This window comes from Etheostoma spectabile, chromosome 23, assembly GCF_008692095.1.
Source record: "Etheostoma spectabile isolate EspeVRDwgs_2016 chromosome 23, UIUC_Espe_1.0, whole genome shotgun sequence".
Lineage (NCBI taxonomy): Eukaryota > Metazoa > Chordata > Actinopteri > Perciformes > Percidae > Etheostoma > Etheostoma spectabile.
In genome coordinates, this window is record NC_045755.1 from 22,813,334 (window position 1) to 22,838,624 (window position 25,291).

At 39.7% G+C, this 25,291-nt stretch overlaps 1 protein-coding gene and 9 non-coding genes across 10 annotated transcripts in view; 3 read left to right on the plus strand and 7 right to left on the minus strand.

Moving 5' to 3' along the window:
- Window positions 1-25,291, minus strand: part of LOC116672880 (NACHT, LRR and PYD domains-containing protein 12) — a 769,761-nt gene that overhangs the window by 28,646 nt on the left and 715,824 nt on the right. The window lies entirely within an intron of this gene.
- On the plus strand, window positions 10,741-10,813 carry trnav-uac (transfer RNA valine (anticodon UAC)). Its single transcript has one exon. It is a non-coding gene; the product is annotated as a tRNA-Val (tRNA).
- trnav-uac (transfer RNA valine (anticodon UAC)) lies at window positions 10,988-11,060 on the plus strand. Its single transcript has one exon. It is a non-coding gene; the product is annotated as a tRNA-Val (tRNA).
- On the minus strand, window positions 11,876-11,957 carry trnas-uga (transfer RNA serine (anticodon UGA)). Its single transcript has one exon. It is a non-coding gene; the product is annotated as a tRNA-Ser (tRNA).
- trnal-uag (transfer RNA leucine (anticodon UAG)) lies at window positions 12,928-13,009 on the minus strand. Its single transcript has one exon. It is a non-coding gene; the product is annotated as a tRNA-Leu (tRNA).
- LOC116673499 (small nucleolar RNA U3) lies at window positions 15,481-15,696 on the minus strand. The gene has a single exon (XR_004327851.1). It is a non-coding gene; the product is annotated as a small nucleolar RNA U3 (small nucleolar RNA).
- Window positions 18,530-18,601, minus strand: trnae-cuc (transfer RNA glutamic acid (anticodon CUC)). The gene has a single exon. It is a non-coding gene; the product is annotated as a tRNA-Glu (tRNA).
- On the minus strand, window positions 21,634-21,715 carry trnas-uga (transfer RNA serine (anticodon UGA)). The gene has a single exon. It is a non-coding gene; the product is annotated as a tRNA-Ser (tRNA).
- trnaq-uug (transfer RNA glutamine (anticodon UUG)) lies at window positions 24,222-24,293 on the minus strand. Its single transcript has one exon. It is a non-coding gene; the product is annotated as a tRNA-Gln (tRNA).
- trnag-ucc (transfer RNA glycine (anticodon UCC)) lies at window positions 24,899-24,970 on the plus strand. The gene has a single exon. It is a non-coding gene; the product is annotated as a tRNA-Gly (tRNA).

Consider the following 25,291-nt stretch of genomic DNA (forward strand, 5'->3'; position numbering starts at 1 on the left):
AACGTTGCGTCCGAACCAAACAGAGCTAAAATTGTGCGGACACTACTTCCCACGCAAAGGTTGAGTTATAAAAAATAAACTTGACGGAGACCCGTGCATATGCACGTATTGGAGATGATGGGGACAGATGGTGAGGATGTGGACTGATGTCAGACTGCAGAAAGTAAATGTGGGAATTATGATTACTAGTAATATTTTAAAGTATTGATGCCTCACACATGTTTTCTCTCCATATCTTCCACGTTATCATGAAGATAAATCCTGCAGTGTTATTTGCGCTTGTACCGGGTGATAATTGTTCTATAAACACCTTGTAAAATACAACTCAATCAAAATTAGTTGTTAATGTCTAATCGCCGCTGTCTCACCGTCACATTGTCCGCTACGGAGCACAGGAGGAGGAGATGGCCCGACGCCATGGAATACAGGATAGCGTCACATACCCTAGCATTAGATAATGGCAGAACACAGTGGAAATAACTGTCTGTCTTTAAAACTGGGCACATATAATCAAATGTCAAAGTGGGAATTACAGCCGTTAAGCTCTCGCACAATCGTTCCACTTAATGTCCTCGTTATCGGTCTGAACTCCAATACCGTTGGTGACAACACCTGCATGAAGATGTGTTTGTCTTTTACACTTTCGTCTTCAAACTGTATCTCTGGGTGGCGGGTGGAGTTCATCCTGTGCTTTTGACAAGGTGTTAACAATCACAAATTGTTTGGGTGTACGTACACTTTTAGTCACACACAGTTTTATAAATGACACCCCAGGACTGTATGACTTAGTGTTGTTTTGGTTTCTTTTGTAGTGTTATTATTGCTACTGTTACAATTACTTCTAAAAAAGGTTCTGATCTAGTTTATTGGCATTTCTTTAAACCAATGACAACTGTCTTGGGCCCTGGTGGTTCTGGTCTTGTTATCACTGCGTATCAGATTAAAATCACAGAATGCCAAACCTAGACCATGAAGCTCTGAGAGAGTCGCATAATAACAAAGTTTTTAATTCTTACCTTTCATCAACCGTTTGTCCATCTTTAAACTTCATAGGACAATCCATAGACCAGTCACTCTTAATGGACACACAGCTGGGACCAGGTCCTGGTTCAGGTCTTTGCTGCAGACTAATGAAAATTAGTTTAAGATGAAGATATACTTTTAACCAATTACATTTATCAATTAGCTCTTTTCTAATATTCAAACAATAATGATATATAAGTGTTATTTTGAGAGTTGAGCGTCAGGATGAATATTATAAATGGATCTGTCTCAGAGTAGATCATGTTGTGAACATGTAACTTCTCTTAGTGCTGCACTCTGAAGCAGAAGCTCACGTCACCTTGACTCAACATGAGTCTGATGACTTTAGACTCAAGTTCACAAAATCAAAACCTTAACAACAATGACTTGTGATTTCACTTGGACTTGATATCCTTTCAAAGCACAAAGATTAATTATGATTGTATACTTTTCTTTTTGCAATGAATCAACTCATGTTCCTCAAAACAGACTTTCAGCCGTGGTAAGAAAGGTGTTTGGCAGTTCAGAGCTGGCTGGTGGTCCTGGTCCTGGCATCACTGGGCATCAGATCAAAACCACATTATGTGGTATCGCCAAACCCCGACTATGAAGCTCTGAGAGAGTCAGGTAATAACAAAGTTCACTTTTAAATTATTACCTTCCACCAGCAGTTTGTCCATCTTTAATGTCAATAGGACGCTTCATAGACCAGTCACTCTTCATGGACACACAGCTGGGTCCAAGTCTAGGTTTCTGCTGCTGCATCCTGATACAAACAAAGACCTTGGATGAGTTACTATTCACCAAAATGTAATCTGATGAAAGATGGCGTCTCATCTCAGTAGATAACCAGTGGTTGGCTCTTTGTTGCGTATTCCAGTAAGAAGTTCTTATTAACTAGATATTGAGAGTGAATCCTGATGGAGTGGTGTGAGTGCTGAGCTCTAACATGGAGAAGAGTCCATCATCATCTCACCTCTGAGCTTTGGTCTGGCTGTCATGGTCCCCACACAGAGTGGTTTTAGAGGGAGGGGGTCCCTCCTCTCTGTCCTCACACTGACTCATAGCAGAGTCCACACCTGCTGGGAGACATCACCTCTGTTACTGTCAGCCTGTGAAAGGGTAAAATACCAATGTGCCATATACGATCATGTTGTGCTGTTTTATTACATTATATACCATATTATCTTTCTATAATATAACTATATGAATACAAACTATGTAAGTAAGCATTATTATGTTAACATGATAAGATGTATTTATTGGTGTATTATTGTAGATGGTAAAATATTCTGGTAATGGGTTTATTTTGGACTCTTTTCTGCATTTATTTACTTCCTTTTTAAGTATTTGTGCTACAGCAATGGATGACCTTTGTTCTCTGCGGATCAATAAAGTTTTATGTAATCTTATAAAAGAAAGATAAGACTGCACAATGTTGAACTCATGGGATCTCTTCAACTTCTAAAAACTCCTTCAGTTAACTTGTTTGATTCTTAAGATTATTTTTTGGGCATATTAGTTCAAAGTTCAACAGAGATGGGAACAAGTAGATTTTTCAGATATTTTTACTTTACTATTTATGTTTTTGGATACTTTTTACTTTTACTCCTTACATTTTACAAAATTGGCTCGTTACTTTAGTTGTGTACTAAAGGTCGTCTATCAGGAGTGATTGTGAGTCCATGTCAGAGAATAGCGCGGACACGCGCCTCACACCGCAAGCGGGAGTACACGCCACACAGAGAAAAAAGTGAAAGAAAAGAAAAAGAGACTAGCTATCCGGAGGATAATCAGCTGAGATTGTGTGTGTGCGTCTTTGGGAACTGTAAGTCGTATAACTTACAGTATGTTGTCAGTTCATGTAATTGGTCTAAAGTTACAAATTTAAAGTTAGCTAGCGATTTAGTTGTTCTTCACCTGTTGTGAGTTAGCTAGCTAGTGGTTTTGTTGTTTGTGTTCTTCACCTGTTACCTAGGTTACAACTGGCTGTTGATTGACTTGTTACCTAGGTTACACCTGGCTGTTGATTCAAAATGGCGATTGTTGAACGTCCTCGCTCACGATTGTATTTTAGGTGCATTATTTACATGCTACAGTTACACTGCATTAATATAATGGACTTAATATGGGGTTCATTGTTATTATTTACTAACATTTATATGATTCCTATGTATTGTGTATGGTAGCTGTAGTGGCAATCTGTCCACAAATAATGCCACTGGGTGAAATCTGAAGCCCTTTCCAACTCTTGCTGCTGCAAATAATGAGGTCCGCCGTCGTCGTACATTTAATCCTTTATTGTAGACATTTTAAGATAAAAGCACATACAAAAAGACCGACTTGATTGATTAAAAGCCAAGAACGACGAGATCTAAAAACATTACTCTCACACAGCTGAGGTTGAAAAACTGTGTGGCTTCCCGGATCTAGATTTCCCATCCACCTCACCTGTGATTCCCTTAATCAACTCCAATTAACACCAACAAACAGGTGTGCAGGTGACATAACAGACAACCATTCACGCAGACCTACCGCACACACACCCACTACACACATACCAAACATATATAGCCAAATTGGCCATTACACACCGGCCCCTAATTGTTACTGTGTAATAACATAACATAACAATTTCCCACATTAGTAATGAGCCAATGACAAAATTAATCAATGATGTCTATAGTGCAAGTGTGCATTTTCAGTCAATAATGTTCATGTCCAGTAAGTGTTCATGGAGTAGGTCAATCCCAGGTAGAGAGTTCTGCTTCACAAAAGCCTTAATCAGCCTCCTCCAGCTGTTGCCGTAGAAATGCCACCATCTCCCGGTGCCTTTGATTTTTCATAGCTTTATCTGATTGGAAAGATTTGTCACAGGCTGGGCAGTACAGACCATCATAATAATCATCATCAATTGTCAACTCATGTCCATTGAGCTGCTCTGCATCTCCTCCCTCATCTCTGTTCTTCTCCTGTGGATCAATCTCCAGCTCTTCTCCGTACTGAGCCTCCATCTGCTGCAGCTCCTTCTCAAGCTTAGACATGGCTGCCCAGCTTTGCTCCTTGAACTCCTCCGCCAGTTTGAGCCTTTGCTCCCGCCTTAGCTCCTCCACCTTCTGCTCCTCCAGAAGCTTCCTGTGGGCCTTTTCTTTGGTCTTCTTGTTCTCCCTTTTACTTCCTTTTTTCCTTTTCTTCTTTTTTCTACTTTTAAGTTCAGCTGAACTGTTCATGATTGTTATAAAGTTGAGAACTTCTCTGGACATTTCTGGCTTGTAATCCGCTGACTTCTCATTGAAGTTGTGGTTATATTGTTTTTCCCGTAATTCCTCTATGTGAGCAATGTCTTTTCTGTTGGCTGTAATAGTGGGACAGTTGCTCTCAGTCTCATTGCCTCCTTTCACAGGTCCATTGACAACCCAGCCGAGTAAGGTTCTGACGGCATAAGGTCCTTCACCATTGCTGTGTATCACTTGCCATGGTTCCATCACTTTTGGAACATTGGTCCCAATTAAAAGCTCCACCTCAGCATCAATTACAGGAATTTCCACTGAGCTTAAGTGTGGCCAAGCACTTAAGTCTTCCTGTAGTGGAATGTTGTCACGCGACACAGGCATCTTAGACTGGGTGTACACTTCAGGCAGCTCAAAGTAGGTGGTACCAGTAAGGGCTGCTATCTCCAGTCCTGAGATAACATGACTGTCAACAAGCTTTTCTTGATTCAAAGTCCTCAACAGAATTTTAGCACTCCTTCCTCTGACCTTTAGCTCCCTCATGAGTCGCTCAGAGCAGAAAGTAGCTGTGCTGCCAGGATCCAAGAATGCATATGTGGTTAGCAATTTGCTGCCGTTCTTTGCCTTAATCTGTACAGGCACAATTGCCAAGACACTGTCCTGTGCTCCGGCCCCTATATGGCCACATGTCTTGGGAGAAACTGCATGTCTGTTTCCTGATGCTTCCTGCTGTGTGTCCTCGGAGGTTATTTTCTTCTCCTTTGAATGGATGTGAAGGATGGTAGGATGTTTCAGATTACACAAATTGCATGAATGACGCCTATGACAATCCCTGCTAATGTGTCCCACAGATAAACACCCAAAACAAACACCTTTCTCCTTCAGGAAGTTAATCTTTTCACTGTGCAGTAAATTTTGGGACACAACTCCAATTTGTGATCCTCTTCACACAGCAGACACAACACTCTTATTGGTTCATCAGGTAAGTGTTTCTCATTTTGCATTTGAGTTTCAGGTTGAGAATTGACAGCTGTGATGGAAGTAGCAAAACTGCTTCCTTTTCCTGTATAGCGTACTTGTGAGACTTTGTTTCCTTCTTTATGCTTAAGTGTTGAGGTAAATGTGTCCTGAATGTTTCCAAAGAGTGGATTGGAAGCAATAGCCACTTGCCTTTCAATTAAGTTGACAATATCACTGAAACCTACTTGGCAACGGTGCTTCTCCTGAAGCTCATAAGCCGTGTTTCTCCATTTTTCCCTCCATTTATATGGTAGCTTCGAGACAAGAGCACGTATGTTGGATGGCATGTTCATCTCTGACATGTAGCTGATGTCCTCCATAGCATTGCAGCAAACACGTAAAAACAAAGCAAAAGCTTGCAAAGCTTCAATGTCTTCTGATTTTACTGATGGCCATCCAAGAGCTTTCTCCATGTATGCAGTGGCTATTTTTTGTTTATTTCCAAAGTGTTCTTGTAAGAGGGTCCTTGCTCTTTGGTATCCTCTGTCTGGTGGCATATGTTGACAGCTCTTAACCACCTCCCTTGGTTGTCCTTTGGTATATTGCTCCAAAAAGTATAAACAGTCTATGTTGCTTGCAGCCTTTCTTTCCACACCATGCTCAAATGCTCTAATAAATGCGCTGTACTCAAGAGGATCTCCATCAAATGTTGGTATATTTCGTGGAGGTAGTGATGACGAAGAATGTTGTTGCACTAGTAGAGCTGTTATTTCATTCTGTCGTTGCATGATGGAAAGAAGATTGCCTTGGTCCACATTAGTTGGCATCAGGTCAACATTTTAATGGATTCCTTTGTGTTAGGTACTGCATGAAATGTTTCCTGAAACCGTTGAGGCATGCTTGGTTGAGAATTCAGAACATGAGCTCTTGATCCAATATTTTGTGAAAGTGTTTCCTTATGCTGCGCTCCCATTGATATGGCAGTTTCGTCACCTCCTATTGGTGAATGAGTGAACTGATGATTTAAGTCTTGTGGCTGTGCCTCCATTAGCACTGCCGCATTGCCGCCTCCTACTGGTGAATGATTGAACTGATGATTTGAACATTGTGGAACAAATTCCATAGCAGAGGGTCTGAGAGAGCATTTACGTTTAAAACTTTGCAGATACGAATTCATTCCATCTGAGTGAGCTCTGGAGCTCTGCACATCAGAACCTCTGTAGACATTAACCTTTGCAGTTTGAACTGCAATTTGACATTGCAATTCCAGCAATTCCCTTTTCTGTCGGATGTGCTCCTCCTGAGCGTCCAGTTCATGTTTTTCTTTAAGGGCAGCTGCCTTAGCCATGAGAGCAGCCCTTTCCACCTCTGCTTTTAGGCAGGCAGAGGAAGTTAAAGACCTTGAAGACCTATGACTGTACTGGCCAGTTGATGAGCTTTTTTTGAAACCAACATTAGAAACACTGTCCCCTGGACCAATATCATCAGTGACCACAGTTGTGGCTGGTGCAAGTTTGAGAACAGTTGTGTTTAGTACAGCATTGTCATCATCATCATTACTCCCTTTGTCAAGCAACCACGTTTCCATGTTTTGTATTATTGCTTTATTTCTGTGCATTTGGGTTTCAAACCATTCATTTTGTTTTGACATTTCATCCTCAGGTAGCCATTGTTTCAATAAGTCATGCAACTGTTCAGTTTCCACACAAAGTTTCAAACACATTTCATACTTTGTTTGCACCTCAGACACATTTCCCTTTGAAAGCATCAATTGCTTAACTTCCTTTGTTAGTTTGTATAGTTTCTTTATTCCGGAATTCCTTTCCTTTTGATTGGATATTATTTGTAATTCCAGTGCTTTGGCCGTTAGTTTGACCGATCTTTTACCACGTTCATTTTCCGTTTCACTTTGATTGACAGCTGCAGACAAGTCACTCATTTTGATATCGATTTAGCAGAACTGCTCAAAGCTTTATTAAGAATTGTAGCAGGATGTACCTGTATCCCTTGTATGAGAAGGCCAATCTCTTCCACACAGCTTGTAACAATTCTTGATTTGTCCTACCGTGATTCTTCTGCGGTGCTTCGCGCAGTGCTGTCTCTCAGTCCCAGTGAGTGGAATCAGCTGACGCGGAGTGAGTGAAGTGCGGCTCTGTCCTTCCTCTGCATATCCAATAGTTCAGTCTTTTGAAGCTAGTTTTTCAACATTATGTAGTGGCAATCTGTCCACAAATAATGCCACTGGGTGAAATCTGAAGCCCTTTCCAACTCTTGCTGCTGCAAATAATGAGGTCCGCCGTCGTCGTACATTTAATCCTTTATTGTAAACATTTTAAGATAAAAGCACATACAAAAAGACCGACTTGATTGATTAAAAGCCAAGAACGACAAGATCTAAAAACATTACTCTCACACAGCTGAGGTTGAAAAACTGTGTGGCTTCCCGGATCCAGATTTCCCATCCAACTCACCTGTGATTCCCTTTATCAACTCCAATTAACACCAACAAACAGGTGCGCAGGTGACATAACAGACAACCATTCACGCAGACCTACCGCACACATGCCCACTACACACATACCAAACATATATAGCCAAATTGGCCATTACAGTAGCCTTTACAATGTTAATGCCAACCTGTAACATCTTCACAGCAGAACTTCTACTAACGCAGTACTTTTATAGCGAGTATTGGTACTTTTACTGAAGTACAGCTTAAACATCAGAGACTTCAGATTGTTTCATGAGTTGTGTTTCAAATATGAATAATAAGTGAGTGTCAGTAATATTAAATGAGTCATTAACTGTCCTCACGCTACCAGATCACCTTCAGTCCTGTCTCACTCTGTCAGTAGAGCTACATTTGATTTCTCAAATATTTAATGTAATGTTTTGGAAAGCTGGGGATCCTAAACACAAAAACTAAACTGTAAGGGTAAACTCTAACCCACCCCTAACCCTAACCCCCCTAACCCTAACACCCTAACCCTAACTCATTTTAACCCATTTTACAGTTTGATGAAACTAACAGATCTGAAATCAGCTGAAAAGTTTTACTTACCAACAGTTTAACCTGGAGGAAACATCTGCGTCACAACACAGGACGGAGTGAAGGACCAGAGAAAGACTTTGACCTTTAATGTCCCTTATCAAGACACCTGATCACCACCTCCAGGACACACCTACACACACACACACACACACACCTACACACACACATAGATCCAAAGTGCAACATTATAATCAGTGAGAGAAAGGTTGAACATTACAGTTTTTTACAATTTATATGACAGATTTTTCAATACTTTTAACAATTTTCCAAAACTCTTGCCACAGTTAGCACTACATCTGCATGTGTAAGCTATACTATTAACACATTTCTTGTTGCTTTAACACATAATGCATACAATTAACACAAATTTAAAATGCTTAAACTCCTTTTACACACAAGCTCAAACAAGACCAAAACAATAGACTTTTACTGCCATATTTACCAATGCTTTAACAATGTATGTCAGAACAGATAACACCATGTTCTAAACCTTACCTTACAGGCTAAAGGCAACGTGAACAACTATTCATATTGTGAATTGAAAAACAAATATATTCCCTGTATTTTTATTCCATTGCTAATGAGAAACAGCTTATTGAAGTTTTGCAATTGTTGAAATCACAGCTGATTCCCATCTAGGAAGCACACTCCGGTGTTGAGGTTCTTTCAATCATATGATCATATGTTCTAAAAGAGGACTCTTTGGGCTGGTCCTGGCTGGAAAAGGAACAATTTAAAGCAACACAAAGAAAGAAGGAAAGAAATGCCTGCATGGGAGCGAGGAAGACGCGTACCAGGACAAGGGAGATGAGTGGGGCAAGGTAGAGGAAGAGGAGTTAGAATGCGTGGTGGCGCTCAAAGAAGGACCAGAGCTAGGGTAACTGATCAGATAAGACCTGCTATCATCGACCATGTCATAAACCACGGGCTATCATACAGAGAGGCTGGTGAACGAGTACAGCCAAATATCAGCCGGGACACACTGGCATCTATTGTCTGTATTTCCAGAAAAACCAACCGGTAGGATATTCTATAAAGCTATCCTGAGATGGTCATTCATTTGTTGTATTGAATTTCTTCAACAAAAGATACAAAATGCATGTGCAAAACACAATCTCTGATCAATACAATATACTGTCTATTGTATAAAGGCATACCTGACACATCTGAAATAATGCAGTTTCTGGAATTTCAGCTGATGATAGTGTTTTTTTTTTGTCATTGTGTTATGATTGACTAAATGTTCCTGTTGGAAGAGAACATGTGTTAGTGTTTGGAATAATTATTTGATTTTGAAACATGTTTGCAGTGTTTTGTTAGACATAGTGTGTAGTGTTAGTGTATTATTGTATTTTGAAAATTAGTTTTGGAGTTTAGTTTACAATGTGTGATTTTGAGCATGAAATTAACTGTTTTGCCAATTGTGTAGTTTTGGGTGTTTTGGTGTGTTAAGAGTTTAGAAAACTTATTAAATGTATTGAAAATCTGTCATAGCAATTGTAAAAAACTGTATTTTAGATGTGTCAGGTATGCCCTTATACAATAGACAGTATATTGTATTGATCATAGATTGTGTTTTACACATGCATTTTCAATTCAATTTTATTTATAGTATCAATTCATAACAAGAGTTATCTCGAGACACTTACAGATAGAGCCGGTCTAGACCACACTCCAGAATTTACAAGGACCCAACAGTTCTAGTAGTTTCCTCCAGAGCAAGCAACAGGGCCACAGTGGAGAGGAAAAACTTCCTTTTAGGCAGAAACCTCGGACAGACCCAGACTCTTGGTAGGCGGTGTCTGACGGGCCGGTTGGGGTTAGAATGAAGAGTGGAAATAACAAAAAGTAGAAAAAATAGTAGTTTGTAGCAGTTCTTTGTAGAAGTTCATGGCATAGCAGGGCACTGTGGGCATTACAAGGCACAGCAGGAGAATTTTTTGAAAAATCTCATAAAGTCGTTTCTACTAAGAGCTCTGGGAATACTTGACTCAGTAGAGCTGTGACCATCCGTCAGCCAGGCTACAGTGCTGAAAAGAAACCTCACTTCACTTCGTTCACCATTGCATTGTTTTCTGAACCGGAGCTACAATACAGCTAATTCTACAGTCTATGGTTAAGGTCACATTTATATTCAGATTATGTAAAGATATATATCACAAAAGTGCCATAGTGTAGTAGTTATCACATCTGCTTTACACTCAGAAGGTCCTGGGTTCTATCCCCAGTGCAACCAAATTTAAGGTTTAAAGTAAGAACTAAGTCCTGTTACCGTCTTGCAGGCGTCCCTTGAAAAGTCTTAAAAAAGGGAGTGAACGACACTCGACAATCAAAAAAAACCTGCTCCAAAGACATATTGTCTATTTGAAAGACTTCTTCAGTGCTTTTGCATTGGTTTCACTTCTTAGAACCTGACCTCCATCCATTTCATTTACAGTTTGGTTCTGATTATGTTAAAGATGACAGTATTACAGAGGTTCCATAGCGTAGTAGATATCACGTCTGCTTTACACGCAGAAGGTCCTGGGTTCAATCCCCAGTGGAACCAGACTTATGCTTTAAAGTAAGAACTATGTATTTGGTACCACCTGGCAATTGTCATTTGAAAAGTCTTTAGAAAGAATTGAATGCAAATATAAGCCCATGTCTTTTCAGAACCTCACCTCCAGCCATTATTTTTACTGTATTGTTATGATTATGGTAAAGATGATGGGACGTCAGAGGTTCCATAGTGTAGTAGCGATCACATCTGCTTTACACGCAGAAGGTCCTGGGTTCAATCCCCAGTGGAATCAGACTTATGGTTTGAAGTGAGAAATATGTCCTTTTACCACCTGACCAGCTTTGAAGGTGCTCTAAAGCCACAGGATCCCAAACATTCTCTCAAAATGTGAATTATAAATTTTCCAGCCCCTGAACTTGAACAGCAGAGCAGAGTGGGGCAGTGGAAGTGTGCTGGTCCCATAACCCAGGGGTCGGTGGATTGAAACCATCCTCTGCTATTTCCTATGCTTTGTATCAGCAGTAAGGCCATTTCCAGTCTGTTGATGCAAGTGTCTGAAGTGAAATGTCTCCAGCTGCTGTAAACTTAACGGTGTGTCAAGTTCATTTCATCCACAAAAATGGAAACTACAGTGCTCATACCCGCTGTAACAACCAAAAAAACTGGAGTGTAATACAATATATATACTACAGTACAAGTACATAAATACAGTAAAAAAAGAAACTGTAAAACATGTACATCTAAAGTGCTTGTGGTCCTGTCTGATAGTCTGAGGTATAAAAGACAGAGCATACCGCTTAGTTTGTATCACAGGAGGTCTTAGTCTACCACTACGTTCTATAACCCTACCAGTCAGATTACCACAGGAGGTAATATCTTCTGCAGCTCTTTTAAAGACTCTAAAAAAGTAACAAGTAACACACCTGTTGCCTTTCTGCTAGACAATCACTGCAAATATTGTAACACAGACTGAAAAGAAATACATTGGTGGAGACTGGTGTCTTCCAGTAACTATGAGATAACACAATTTTGTTCATAAAGGCACATCTGCAATTTGGTAAACTGTTATGTGTCATTGGTTTGCTACCACTCTTAAAGAATGTCTCTCGTTACCAGCAGGATTTGAACCTGTGCGGGGAGACCCCAATGGATTTCAAGTCCATCGCCTTAACCACTCGGCCACGACAACCTGAAAAGCAGAGCTATACCTGTTTGCACAAATGTTCATAAACTTTTAATTGGTTAGTAGTAGTTACCAGACACGGGCAAATTACAAATTGTAGTGCACTTCCTGTGTCTGTGGATCCTCGTGGAGACATCTTGATTGATTGATATGCTCCCTTATTTGTACCATAACGGAGATCTAATATTTTATCAAATTAGGTTGGGTGAGTACCCTTTCTGGCTAATCTTGACAAATAAAGCAAGTAACCACACAATGAAAACTACTGCGATGGCTGGGAATAAAACCCAGGTCAACTGCTTGGAAGGCAGCTATGCTCACCACTATACCACCATCACTGGACAGAACAATATTCACTGAAAATCGTGTAACACATCTGGGCATTGACACTCAAAATGTGCTCTATCACTGAGCTACAGCCCCTGAAGATTTTCTGATTTTTTTTACTTTTTTGTGAGATCGCTGAATAAGAGAAGAAACCTGGGCGGAATATGTAATGTTAATGTTGTGTATGGCTTTAAAACCTGGTGGTGGCTGGAAATCAAACCACTGCTATTGTATAAATCAAAGTTAAAAAGTAACATCACTCCAAGAAAGCTACTCCGATGGCTGGGAATCCAACACCGGTCATTTGCTTGGAAGGTAGCTATGCTGACCACTATACCACCATCACTGGCAATACAATGTTGACTGCAAATTTTGCAACACATCTGGGCATTGAGACAGATTTTTGTATTGTCTATTAATTCCTGCTGCATTATTTCGATTTTCAGAATAAGAGCTCTTTTACAGTCAGGATAACACTTGTTGGAAATGCCGGGTGATTGAACCCGGGGCCTCATACATGCGAAGCATGCGCTCTACCACTGAGCTGAAGGTGATTGAAGGATGATTCTAGTTACTTCATCAAGTTCAGCTCAAATGACACAGTTGTAAGACATCACATTGGTTAGCTTCCAGCGATGTAATATTTACATTGCTGTGGTGGGATTTGAACCCGCGCCTCCAGAGAGACTGGAACCTAAATCCAGCGCCTTAGACCACTCGGCCACACGACCTGCACATATAGGCTCTCCACATTGTGACAAAAACCCGCATTATTACTAATGGTATGCTTGTTAAGGTTATTGGGAGAAAAAAAACCTTTGCAAGGAAAAAGCCAAAACTTTATTAAAAACTGCCAATTCTTAAAAAATTAAAAATAGTTATCACACTTTGTCATTTTTCTCTGGCATTGATTATTAGAATATTGTAACCAGCATTAAGTGAGGAGGTTTAGGTCTGTGTGAATATGGGCTGAGCATTTACCTGGGCTGAACTTGTGAACATCTTCTTTTGCATATTCACTGTAAAGAGCCATTACTCCTCCAACTGGCAACTATTGTTCCAGAGACAATAGGATATACAGTTTTAGATTGACAGGTAACTGTCCAAGACCAAAGACTTCACTGAAATACCTCAAGGGATCAAAACAGTTTGTCAAAATTCACAGCACAGATATAAAACCACTCTTTAAAATATGGTCATGTACCATTCAAAAACAAAGGTACAATCATGAAACACATACTACTTAGATATTGCAGCCATCCTGGTTACAGCCACGAGGGGGTCTGCATGTGCTTTCTTACCAGCAAGTTTCTGGAGGTCCAAATGGCATCTTTGATGGCGGCAAAAGTGTATAGCTGTAAATCTGCTACCTAAAAACACTAACAGGTCCGGCTCTTCTTTCCCTCTTTTGGCTTCTTCTTCTCTTTTTTTTGCACTTGTTCCCACTTGGACCTCCACAGGAAATAAAAGATGGCTCGTTCCAGGTCTAAAATCACTTAAAAAAAGAGGTGATGAGAAAATCAAAGATAAAATCACTACCTTTTTTAAAAAAGTGAATAGTCAACATGTGAGTAATCAGGAAGCTCACATAAAATGTAGCTGTTGGAACCTTGGTCCTTCCGGCAAATCATTCCCTGGAGTCCTTATGTTCTTTTTCCCCCAGCATGTTTTCCTTGGATCAGGGAGGCTCAAAAATCATGTTTGCAGCTATCGCCGTGGTCCAGCTACCTTTACGGGAGCCATCACCTTATGGTGGTGGAGAGGTTTGTGTGTTCCTATGAACCTGAGGGCTGTGTTGTCTTGAGCTGTGTGCTCCTGGTAGGGTCTCCCATGGCAAAGTGGTCTCAGGTGAGGGGCCAGACAAAGAATGGGTCAAAAACCCTATGAGTGAGCGAGGCAGAGAGGGAGTGACCCAGCCAGAGTAGGCCAGGGGCCCCCGCCTGGGGGCGACTGGGAATTTTCCCACCCATGCAGCTGGTTTCAGAGCCTTGTTGGCGCGGTAGGCAGCGTGTCATTCTCATAATCTGAAGGTTGTGAGTTCAACCCTCATACGGGGCATGTGTTTTATAATCAATGGGGGGAATGAAGGGAAATAAAAAGACTTCAAAGAGATTTGCAAAAAAAAACACACAACTGATGCCGAAAGTACATTGACTTGCAAGTGGTCAACCTTTGCACATGGTCTTTTGTCCTGACCTTTTCATGGGGTCATGACAAAGCATCTAGGGTCAATCTTAGCCTTTGTGTGAGTACATCGGTTTCCACATACCTTGTTTTTATTAAGATCACACGTGTGTGAATATGTTTGCAAGTGCAAATTTTATTTTTACAAGTGCAAATTTAAACATATAATTTCAGATTTTTTTGTTCTGCAAGCTCTCATCTTTTGCCCATATTTCCCTTCATATGAGTCAGAGCCAGCAGCACTAAGAAGAGAAGCCTCTCCTACGGCGAGTGGTGGCGACCCACGGGGAAACTTGGTTTCCCAGTCAGTTCCAGTAGTACAGGTGAGAAAGTGGTGGATAAAATGAGGACTGTGGGCCGGCGTTGTTGGTACGTGAGTGGAAATACATCCAACAAGCTAATGCATATCCAACGCCATCACCCAGACATGCCAATCACTGGAACGAGACAAAAAAACTGTCCAACGTCTCCTCCCTACAGTGGTAAACCAGCCTTTAGATCCAAATACAAATAGGGCCAAAAAATCACTGAATCAATCAGGATTTACACGTCACCTTCAATGCCCCATATCCACTCGTAGAGTAACCTGGCTTCAAGTATTTGCTGTATGTACTCAAACCTCGTTCCAACAGTTCCTCGTTCCTTCAGTGTACCGTTCCACCCCTTTAATACATGTCAATCAAGCTGAGCCTGTAAAGGCCACACAGTCTGATTAGTCAAGTGGAAACACCTGTGGGAGTGGAACATGGATGTGTAGAGATGGGCTTTCAAACAATGCACCTTCTTGACATGTCAAAGTAGGAAAAGCAAAAGTAGAAATAAAAATAATTATGGTTTAACTCAGTTCACACTGGACATAAAACATTACAAAGTCAGGAAAGTAGGTGTAAACCATTTCAAATAACCTTGTCCACCATGGACAAAACATACTTCAAGACTAACTATAACTGCAGTTAATTAGAAAGTTTAGCATGTTTTATTATCTTCACTCATGTTGGGTTTCCACAGATCTGATACTACCACTCTGATCATATTCCCTTCCTCAATACTCCATAAAGAAGCAAAGAACGATCATCAATGACAGAGAGCATATGAAGTGAATCATTACTCTCTGTTAGCTTCACGCTCAGAAAGGAATATCAAAACTCATCATCGTGGTCAGCGAGACCAAACACTTTAGAAACACATTCCTCAAGTCAGAAACTCTAGAAATGATCCCTGAAAGTATAGTCTTGGTTAGACTGAGGGGGGAAACTGCATCTCATTCACTGCAGGGTGATTGTCACTCAGGGTTCAGAGGGACAGAAGCTAATCGTTACGTGCTCCAGATGACTCTGAGGTGAGAAAATCTATTTAGATCTTTAAGAAGACCGATATGTAGATTGAATTAGATTTTCAGTCACTGTTGTCTCAATACTTCAGTGTCAGCCTACTTATTCTCTACAATAAATATTCCAGTCCTTTCTTTGCATTAATACTGGTTCTTAACATGCTTCCACTGGCCGAGATTATGGAAAACAACAAAAATAAATTACCATAGTTATGCAGACGGCACACTAATTTATATAACCTTATCGCCAGGGGACTATAGTCCAGTACATAAACTGACTAAGTGCATTGAACAAATTAACGGCTGGATGTGCCAGAACTTTCTGAAATTAAATGAAGGAAAAACTGAGGTAGTTGTTTTTGGAACAAAAGAGCAACGATTAAATGTCTGAACTCAGCTTCAAACAACAATGTTAAAAACAACAGACAAAGCCAGAAATCTTGGTGTAGTCATGGACTCAGACCTGAATTTTAACAGCCACATTAAGACAATTACAAAGTCAGCCTACTATCACCTTAAGAACATATCAAGGGTTAAGGGACTTATGTGTCAACAGGATTTGGAAAAACTTGTCCATGCTTTCATCTTCAGAAGACTTGACTACTCCTGTGGTAATCTGGTAGAATAATACTGGTAGAATAATATGAATATATTCCAGTCTGATGTTTAACAAAGCATCTGTTGCTGCAATCTGAAGTGAAATGTCTCCGCCGGCTGAAGAGTAAACTTAATAGTTTGTCAAGTTTATTTCATCCATAAAAATAGAAACTACAACTGGAGCATAAAACAATAAATACATTACACTACAGTTAATAATACTGTAAATAGAAACACGTAGGTTTAAAGTGCTTGTTGTGCTGTCTACCAGTCAGATTACCACAGGAGGTAATATCTTCTGCAGCTCTTTTAAAGACTCCACCATAATACCTGCTGGAGATGCCGGGTCCTCATACATGGAAAGCATGCGCTCTACCACTGAGCTACATCCCCTGAAGATTTTCAGTTTTTTTACTTTTTTCTGAGATAGATTTAGACTTATCTTTATTAATCCTTTTGGGAAGACTCCCGCAAGGAAATGAAGTATCACTGAATAAAAGAAGAAACCTGGGTAAAACATGTAATGTTAGTGTTGTACATGGCTTCAAAACCTGTAAATGCAACTGCGGTGGATGGAAATCAACCTGGGCAAAATGCTTGCACTGATGATATTATTCATAGTCAAATAGTAACACATCTGTTGCCTTTCTGCTGGAAAATACAACGTTTACTGCAAATCTTGTAACACAGACTGAAAATAAATGCTAAGAAATACATTGCTGGAGGCTGGTGGCTTCCAGTAGTTATGAGATAACACAATATTATTCATGAAGGTACATCTGCAATTTGGTGTAATGTCATGTGTTGTTGGTTTTCTACCGCTCTTAAAGAATGCCTCTCGTTGTCGGCAGGATTTGAACCTACGCGGGGAGACCCCAATGGATTTCTAGTCCATCGCCTTAACCACTCAGCCACAACAACCTGAAGCACAGCCCTATACCTGTTTGCATGAATGTTCATAAACATTTCAATTGGTTAGTAATACCAGACATGGACAAAGTGCAAATCATAGTCTGTGGATAGTTGTGGATGAAGTTTGATTGATTGATATGCTCCCTTATTTGTACAAGAGCTATTTTGTAACAGAAATCTAATGTTTTATCAAATCCGGTTGGGAAAATAACCTTTCTGGTTACTTCCTACTTGTTTCTGCATTTGTTCAGAGCTACGTCTGATGATGAACTCACAACCAAGACAACCCCAAGGAGAAGCACTTATGAACCCAATATTCACCAGTGTCTCCATTTGAGATGATCTGAATGTGATTACAATGACATCCATCTTCAGTTACAGTCTGTAGCATTGTCATGTTCAACTGCCCCAACAAGTAGCACTTACTGAATTCAACAGTCAAGTCAATGCTAAAGTTAGAGTAATAAGAATGACTTAGAAAACATTTCAGCATTGTTCAACCAGTAACAAGGGAGAATATTCTTTTTAAACATTTCTATAGGTAGGTCAGCAAAACTACCCGTCTGTCTGTACAGACTACAACTCAACCCTTTTTCAGACCTAAGCTTTGTGAGTAACGTTTCCAGATGTCTTTGTGTAGGTGTTGCAGAAATGCTGGAGTATGTGGATACGTGGCCTAAATATAACAACACCTATGCGTTGTTGTAGGAAAACGGTATTAAATGATATATAGTCCAAGAAAGACAAAACCTTTACATAGGCATTGAGCATGTTCCTGCTGTCAAAGAGAGCTTTACCGTGACGTAGGATCACCTACCTCAGGATCCAGGAATCCACAAAAACAACAAATGAGGCTAAAGAGTTATCTAAACATTGTAATTAAAACATGTATGTGCATGAGTGAAGACAATGAAACCGGTACTCTTTCTCTATCTATGTTGTTTCTTCTTGCTGACATAGTGCCAAATGTTGTCCGGCTCACTGATGACTCGACTGAACCATTTAATTGTATCACTCAGTGTTAAAAATTAAAATAAAAAAAAACATGTTTTCTGCCCGGTTTCCAATCCGGGACCAGTTTCAGCAGAGTCTGATTTAAAGGAAATGGTACTCTTTAAAAGTGTTGGGGTTCTAGCGTTAAACTAATGAGGAAGAATCTGACAAATCTAAATGAACCAAAAAAGTCCAGGAACTTACTCTTACACCTGTATCTGTCAAGTCCTGACCATTCCCTGACCGGGAACTGAACCCGGGCCGCGGCGGTGAGAGCGCCGAATCCTAACCACTAGACCATCAGGGAGTCACATCTGTCCACTTCATCTTTGTAGATGTGAGTTTCCTTGTGCAAATGTGAAAAGTGACTTGTAAAAAAAAAAAGCTTTACAAATTTTGGGAAAAACCCACAAAGATTAAGAATGAAAATCAGAGGGAGAAGACAAGGACAGATCGGTGGCAGAAGACGGGGACAGATCAGAGGGAAAAGACGGGACATATCAGAGGGAGAAGACAGGGACATATCAGAGGGAGAAGACAGGGACAGATCCGTGGGAGAAGACGGGTACATATTAGAGGGAAAAGACGGGGACATATCAGAGGGAGAAGACGGGGACATATCAGAGGGAAAAGACGGGGACATATCAGAGGGAAAAGACGGGGACATATAAGGGAGAGAAAACGGGGACAGATCTGTGGGAGAAGATGGGGACAGATCAGAGGGAGAAAATGGGGACATATCAGAGGGAGAAGACGGGGACAGATCAGAGGGAGGAGACAGGGACAGATCAGAGGGAGGAGACAGGGACAGATCAGAGGGAGAATACGGGGACAGATCAAAGGACCAACACACGGAGACTTTGATTCCTAATAATTAAACTGAAATAATAAATCTGTCTGCCAGGTGAAGATGGGGACAGATCCGTCTGGGGAAGACTGGGACAGATCAGAGGACCAACCCAAAATCACGAAGACAGAGACAGATGCTTTTATTCGTCCTTATTTCTTGTTGGAGAACAGAAGAACTCAGTTTTGTTTTTATTTTTCTGTTTGCGTCCGTTTTAAAACCCGAGCACCTTATTTAAGTTTTGTTGCATGAATGTTTTATTTTGAAAGAGTGTAAAACCACTTCCTAATAAAACAGGTTGAACTATCTGAGGTTTATTCATAAAGTGTGTGTGCGTGTACTTGTGCGTGTGCGTGTGTGTGTGTGTCAAAAAAAACAATGATTCTGTTTGAAATATATTTTCATCTACAAATTACTTTTAGTCTTCAAAGCCTCGTAGTAACTCATAGTATAGTACGTCAAAATATTCAAAAAGTCATAGGATAACGTGTCGAAAATTCATAAAAGTCATACTATAGTTTGTAGAAATATTTATAAAAAGTCATAGTATAGTATGTCAAAAAGTCACAAAAAGTCATAAAAAGTCATAGTATAACATGTTGAAATTCATAAAAGTCATAGTTTAGTATGACAAAAAAAAACATAAAAGTCATAGTATAGTATGTCAAAAAATCATAGGATAGTATGTATAAAAAACATACAAATTCATAAAAAGTCATGGTATAACATGTATAAAATTCATAAAAGTCATAGTTAAGTATGTCAAAAAAATCATAAAAAGTCATAGTATAATATGTCGAAAATTCGTAAAAGTCATAGTATAGTATGTCGAAATACATAAAAAGTCATTGTTTAGTATGTCAAAATCTTCATAAAAGTCATAGTATAGTATGATGAAAAATGTATAAAAGTCATAGTATAGTAAATTGAAAAATTCATAGTATAGTATGTCGAGAAATTCATAAGTCATAGTATAGTATGTCAAAAAAATCATAAAACTCATAGTATACTATGTCAAAAATTCATAAAAAGTCATAAAAAGTCCTACTATGTCAAAAAATTCTAAAAAAGTCGTAAAAAGTCATAGTATGTCAAAATATTCATAAAAGTAATTGTTTAGTATGTCAAAAAAACATAAAAAGTCATACTGTAGTATGTCGAAATATTTATAAAAATTCAGAGTATAGTTGTCAAAAAATTCATAAAAAGTCATAGTATAGTATGTCGAAATATTCCTAAAAGTTATAGTATAGTATGTCGTAACAAGTCCAAATTCATAGTTCTTGTTGTAAAACAAGAAGGATCTAAAGTCCTCTGGAGAATGTGGGCATCGATTCGGCTACCTCTCGCATGCTAAGCAAGCGCTCTACCATTTGAGCTAATTCCCCTTTAAAAAAAAAAGTCATGGTATAGTATGTCCAAAAATCACAAAAAGTCATAAAAAGTCATAGTAGAGTATGTCGAAATATTCATAAAAGTCATAGTATTATATGTTGAAAATTCATAAAAGTCATAGTATAGTATGTCAAAAAATTTATAAAAATTCATAGTATAATATGTCAAAAAATCAGAAAAGTCATAGTATAGCATAACAAAATATTCAAAAAAAATCATAGTATAATGTGTCAAAAAATTCATAAAAGTCATAGTATAGTATGACAAAAAATGTATAAATTCATAGTATAATATGTCAAAAAATTCATAAAAGTCAAAGTATAGTATGTCAAAAACTCAAAAAAATGATAGTATAATATGTCAAAAAAATCATAAAATTCATAGTATATTTTGACAAAATATTAATAAAAAGTCATAAAAAGTCATAGTATAGTATGACAAAAAATTTGTAAAAATTCATAGTATAATATATGTCAAAAAAAACATAAAAGTCATAGTATAGTGTGTCAAAAAACTCAAAACAAATCATAGTATAATATGTCAAAAATTCATGAAAGTCAACAACAGGTGATCCTGGGTCCAAATCCCAGCAGTGCCTGGTAATCAGTTAATACTTGCAGTATCTCCACTACAAAGAGTGTGTACATTTGCTTTTGCTATAGTGATTAACAAGCATTATATAATTTTGCCCAGTTGTGGCCTGTTGAGGGGCAATAAATATCTAAAGGGAAATGGATTGAACACATTTTTTAATCTTTTTAAACCTTGTTTTGTTCGGGCTGAACATGGCCCAGGTGTACACCAGGACCCTGTGACATCACTGTCAGGTGGGGTTTCAGGTGTTTGATGCTAAATGAGCACTGACTGCCTGATTTTAACGTCTTCAATGCTGCTGGAAGGAAAATTAATGCATTGATTATTTAATATTAGTTGACTATATCGCGATATGCAACTAAAAGAAGAATCACTGTGTCTTCATAGATCTAAGAAGAGGGAGCCAAATCGTAGGGATCTGCACCACCAATAAACTGTAATTTCTCAAAATATCTTCCTCCCCTAAATGTCACTGAATTATTAATTATTCTGTAGTTAGTAATCGCTGTGAGCAGGGTTTGAACCTGCGCAGGGAGACCCCATTGGATTTCAAGTCCAACGCCTTAACCACTCGGCCATCACAGCTATAAAATACACTGTGTTTTTACAGCGGAGAACCCCTGATGCCTGACAGACTCCATTCAGACCAATCAGACAAAGATAGAGCCTATCTCACAAGTACCTTGGGCAAATCTAAATGACTAATGGGGATTACCAAGCACTTCAGTTCCAAAGGATCATTCAAAACTTGAGGGTATTTCAGGTGTAATGTGGGTAGTTAATCCACCCCCTTTAGATGATCTGATTCATTTCCGAACCAGTCCAGATTAACAATTAACAAGTTATTGAATTACATGTCAATGAGAAACACACATGTGTACAGACAAGGCTAGCAGCAACATCGCCACGTCAGAAACGTTTCTGGTGTGCAAAGACCAAGAAAATGCCACGCAACAGAAATGCCATGCTCACGCCACACAGGCAGTGTGCCGGAGGCCTTACCCCTGACTTCCACCAACTGCGGATCCACTCCGCTTCGTGTCTGCTCCGTGATCCGCAGTCTGTCAACACCCACCAGGTCCGGATTTGTTGCAGGCCATGACGGACCACTGAAGTCACATGGACCCACCGGATCTCGTAAATTCATGTACGATCACGCGATATAACAGGATGTAGTTTCTATAAACAGAACCACAAAACCTGATGAAAGAAATATCTTAAACTTGCATTGCTCTGAATTTCATGTGTTTTCATGTATCATCTTAAGTCTGTGTTGATGTAGTGTTTTGTGTAAATGTAACATGCCTTTTTCATTTGCTACCAGGACTTAATGAGTAGCATGGGATTGGTAGACATGATGATGGGATGCAAACAGAGATAATGACTGCAACAACAAGGTGCTGCAGGGATTCGGACCCTGGATCTTCTGTTTACTAGACAGGCACTTTAACCAGCTAAGCCACAGCACCTACTTGAGTACTACTCACAAACAAAACAACAAACTTACTCTCATTCAGAAGCCATTGAAGAGCGGTGTAAATATTTCATCAGAGTGATGGCTTGTGGTAAGAAATTTGTCCTGACTCTGTTGGTTTTGGCGTAAAGTGCTCTGTAGCGCCTACCAGAGGGGAGAAGCTGGAATAGGTTGTGTCCGGGGTGAGATGGGTGAGAGGGCGCGAGGCCATCCGTCATCACCTGCACACTTGATGAGTGTCATCGGTGGAAGTCTAAACCAATGATTCCCAAAATGGCCGACCTAACAACGTGCAGCCCACCTGCACCTATTAAAGCCAGCATTCCACTCCACTGGTATAGACTGTTTTCAGCCACATATAATGTTATAAGAACACATCACATGCCCCTTTCATGCTCTGGAAAATAAGGCAGCTAGTAACTTTGTTAGTCTGTTAAGAATCACAAATTATATACATACACTTCCTTAAGTAAGAACCAGGCAATGCTGGATTTGGACGCAGGATCTCCTGTTTACAAGAGAGGCGCTTTAACCACTAAGCTACAACGTCTTCGACAGAGAAGTCTGTCTTGCAAGAATACAATGAGCAAATGAACAGGGTTGCTTCCATCCATCCATCTTCGTCCAGCAGCTCCAGTAGGGGACCACTACGAACTCCGGCAAATGAAAACAGCTGGACGTGTGCTTGAGCGACGCCTCAGGACTCACTGTTCATAGGCAGGCCTACCGAGAACAACAGAAGTCCTATGCAAGGACTTTGAGAGATCAGAGACCCTTTCCCCACAGCCCTGGTAAAATAACAATGCTAATAAAATAAAAAGAAGACCATGGAATATAAGTGTAACTGCTTAACTGTGTAAGTAATTAAACAAGATGCACCATCTTCGTCCCCATCCCTTTCTGGCAGCCATATTTGATAAGAATGGCCAAGCAACCAAAAGAGCGAATGTGAAGTAGGTAAGGGAATGTACTGTTGAGAGTCGGTGTGCAAATGTGTGCTGATGACTGTGTAACCCTTGCAAGCAACTTATCTTATCACCCCCCCCCCCCCCCCAAGTTACACCACCACAACAAACAGCAAAAACAAAACAAAAACAATGTCAACTATGTCATGATATAGTAGGTTCTCAGTCATCCAGGTCATAGTTATCAAAGAAAGGTTTCCCTATTGTCAGCCCAAATATATGGGTGTTTATGGGGACACGGAAGAAAGTCACCAGTGTGGAAATGTGTTTGACAATGGTAATACATTGCGCGGGATGTGAAGGCATCTTACCAACTCTGTACCCCAATGTTCAATGCAGGCTAAATCCTGTGGTGGGAATCAAGATCCACCAATGTTTCTGTCCAAAATGTCCACCTGTGTCCAGACACGTGCCTACTAGATGGGAAATAGACTGACATTTGGGTCAACATTGTGGAAATATCTTTAAGATGTTTAACTAAGTCTAAATTTGGAGCTCCTTTAAGTTAAAATGAAGTACAGGTCACAGCTCAACATGCCACCACCAACATACTGTTTTCAGTCAAACAGCCAAGAATATTTTACCCATTAGCCTAGATGTGGACAGTGTAGAGGTTGATTTTTTTATTTCACCAGTACTCTGTCTTAAAACCAGGTTCCACCGAGACTTGAACTCAGATCACTGGATTCAAAGTCCAGAGTGCTTACCATTACACCATGGAACCATGAAAATTAGTTCTAGAGGAAAACAATACATGTAAGAAGCGGGATTTGAATCCAAGCCCCCAGTGGAGACTGCGACCTTAAAGCAGACCCTTGGAACGCTCAGCCGTCCTATCTTTATCTTGTTTATCCTTATTTTCTTTAATAGTTTTTTTAATAAATTAATTCATAAAAATATGACTAACATGTGATTATTTTTAATGTTATATTAATAAATAATGTTACAATTATATGGCTAAGTAAGCAATAAAACCTTAAAATGAGCCCTTCTTGTGTTATTTGTTATGTCTCGGCAAGAAGTATTATGCTTTTGGGTCGTCTGTCCATCTCTACATCAGAATCAGAAATACTTGATTGATCCGTGAAGGGAAACTCTGTAACCTAAGGATTTGGATTTGTGCCTCTACAGTCCTCCGCTCTACCAACTGAGCTATTGAAGGTCAACAATGTTTATGAACGCACTTCCCATTCTTGTTAATGTGATAACACAGGACCCCCTGGAGGAAATTTTGGAATCATCAGGGGCTGTAGCTCAGTGATAGAGCGCACTTTACAGTCTCAACGCCCAGATGTATTACAAGATTTGAAGTGAACATTGTACAGCATAGCGATGGTGGTATAGTGGTGAGCATAGCTGCCTTCCAAGCAGTTGACCTGGGTTCGATTCCCAGCCATCGCAGTAGCTTTCTTTGAGTTGTGTTACTTGCTTTTTTTAACAAGAAGTCAGAAGAAAGGTTACTTGCCCAACCTGCATGGATAAAACATTAGATCTCTTTGGGCTGCATGATTATGGCCAAAGTGATAATCACGATTATTTTGATCAATATGGAGTTCACGATTAATTATCATAATTATTTGTTGATTTTCTACTCCAAAGTGCTGGAAAGGAAGGTTTCACCAATTGTTGAACCTCAGGTTAGCAAGGAACAGTCTCAGCAAGGTGATTGATGGATGATTCTAGTTACTTCAACCAAGTTCAGGGCAAATGACACAGCTGCAA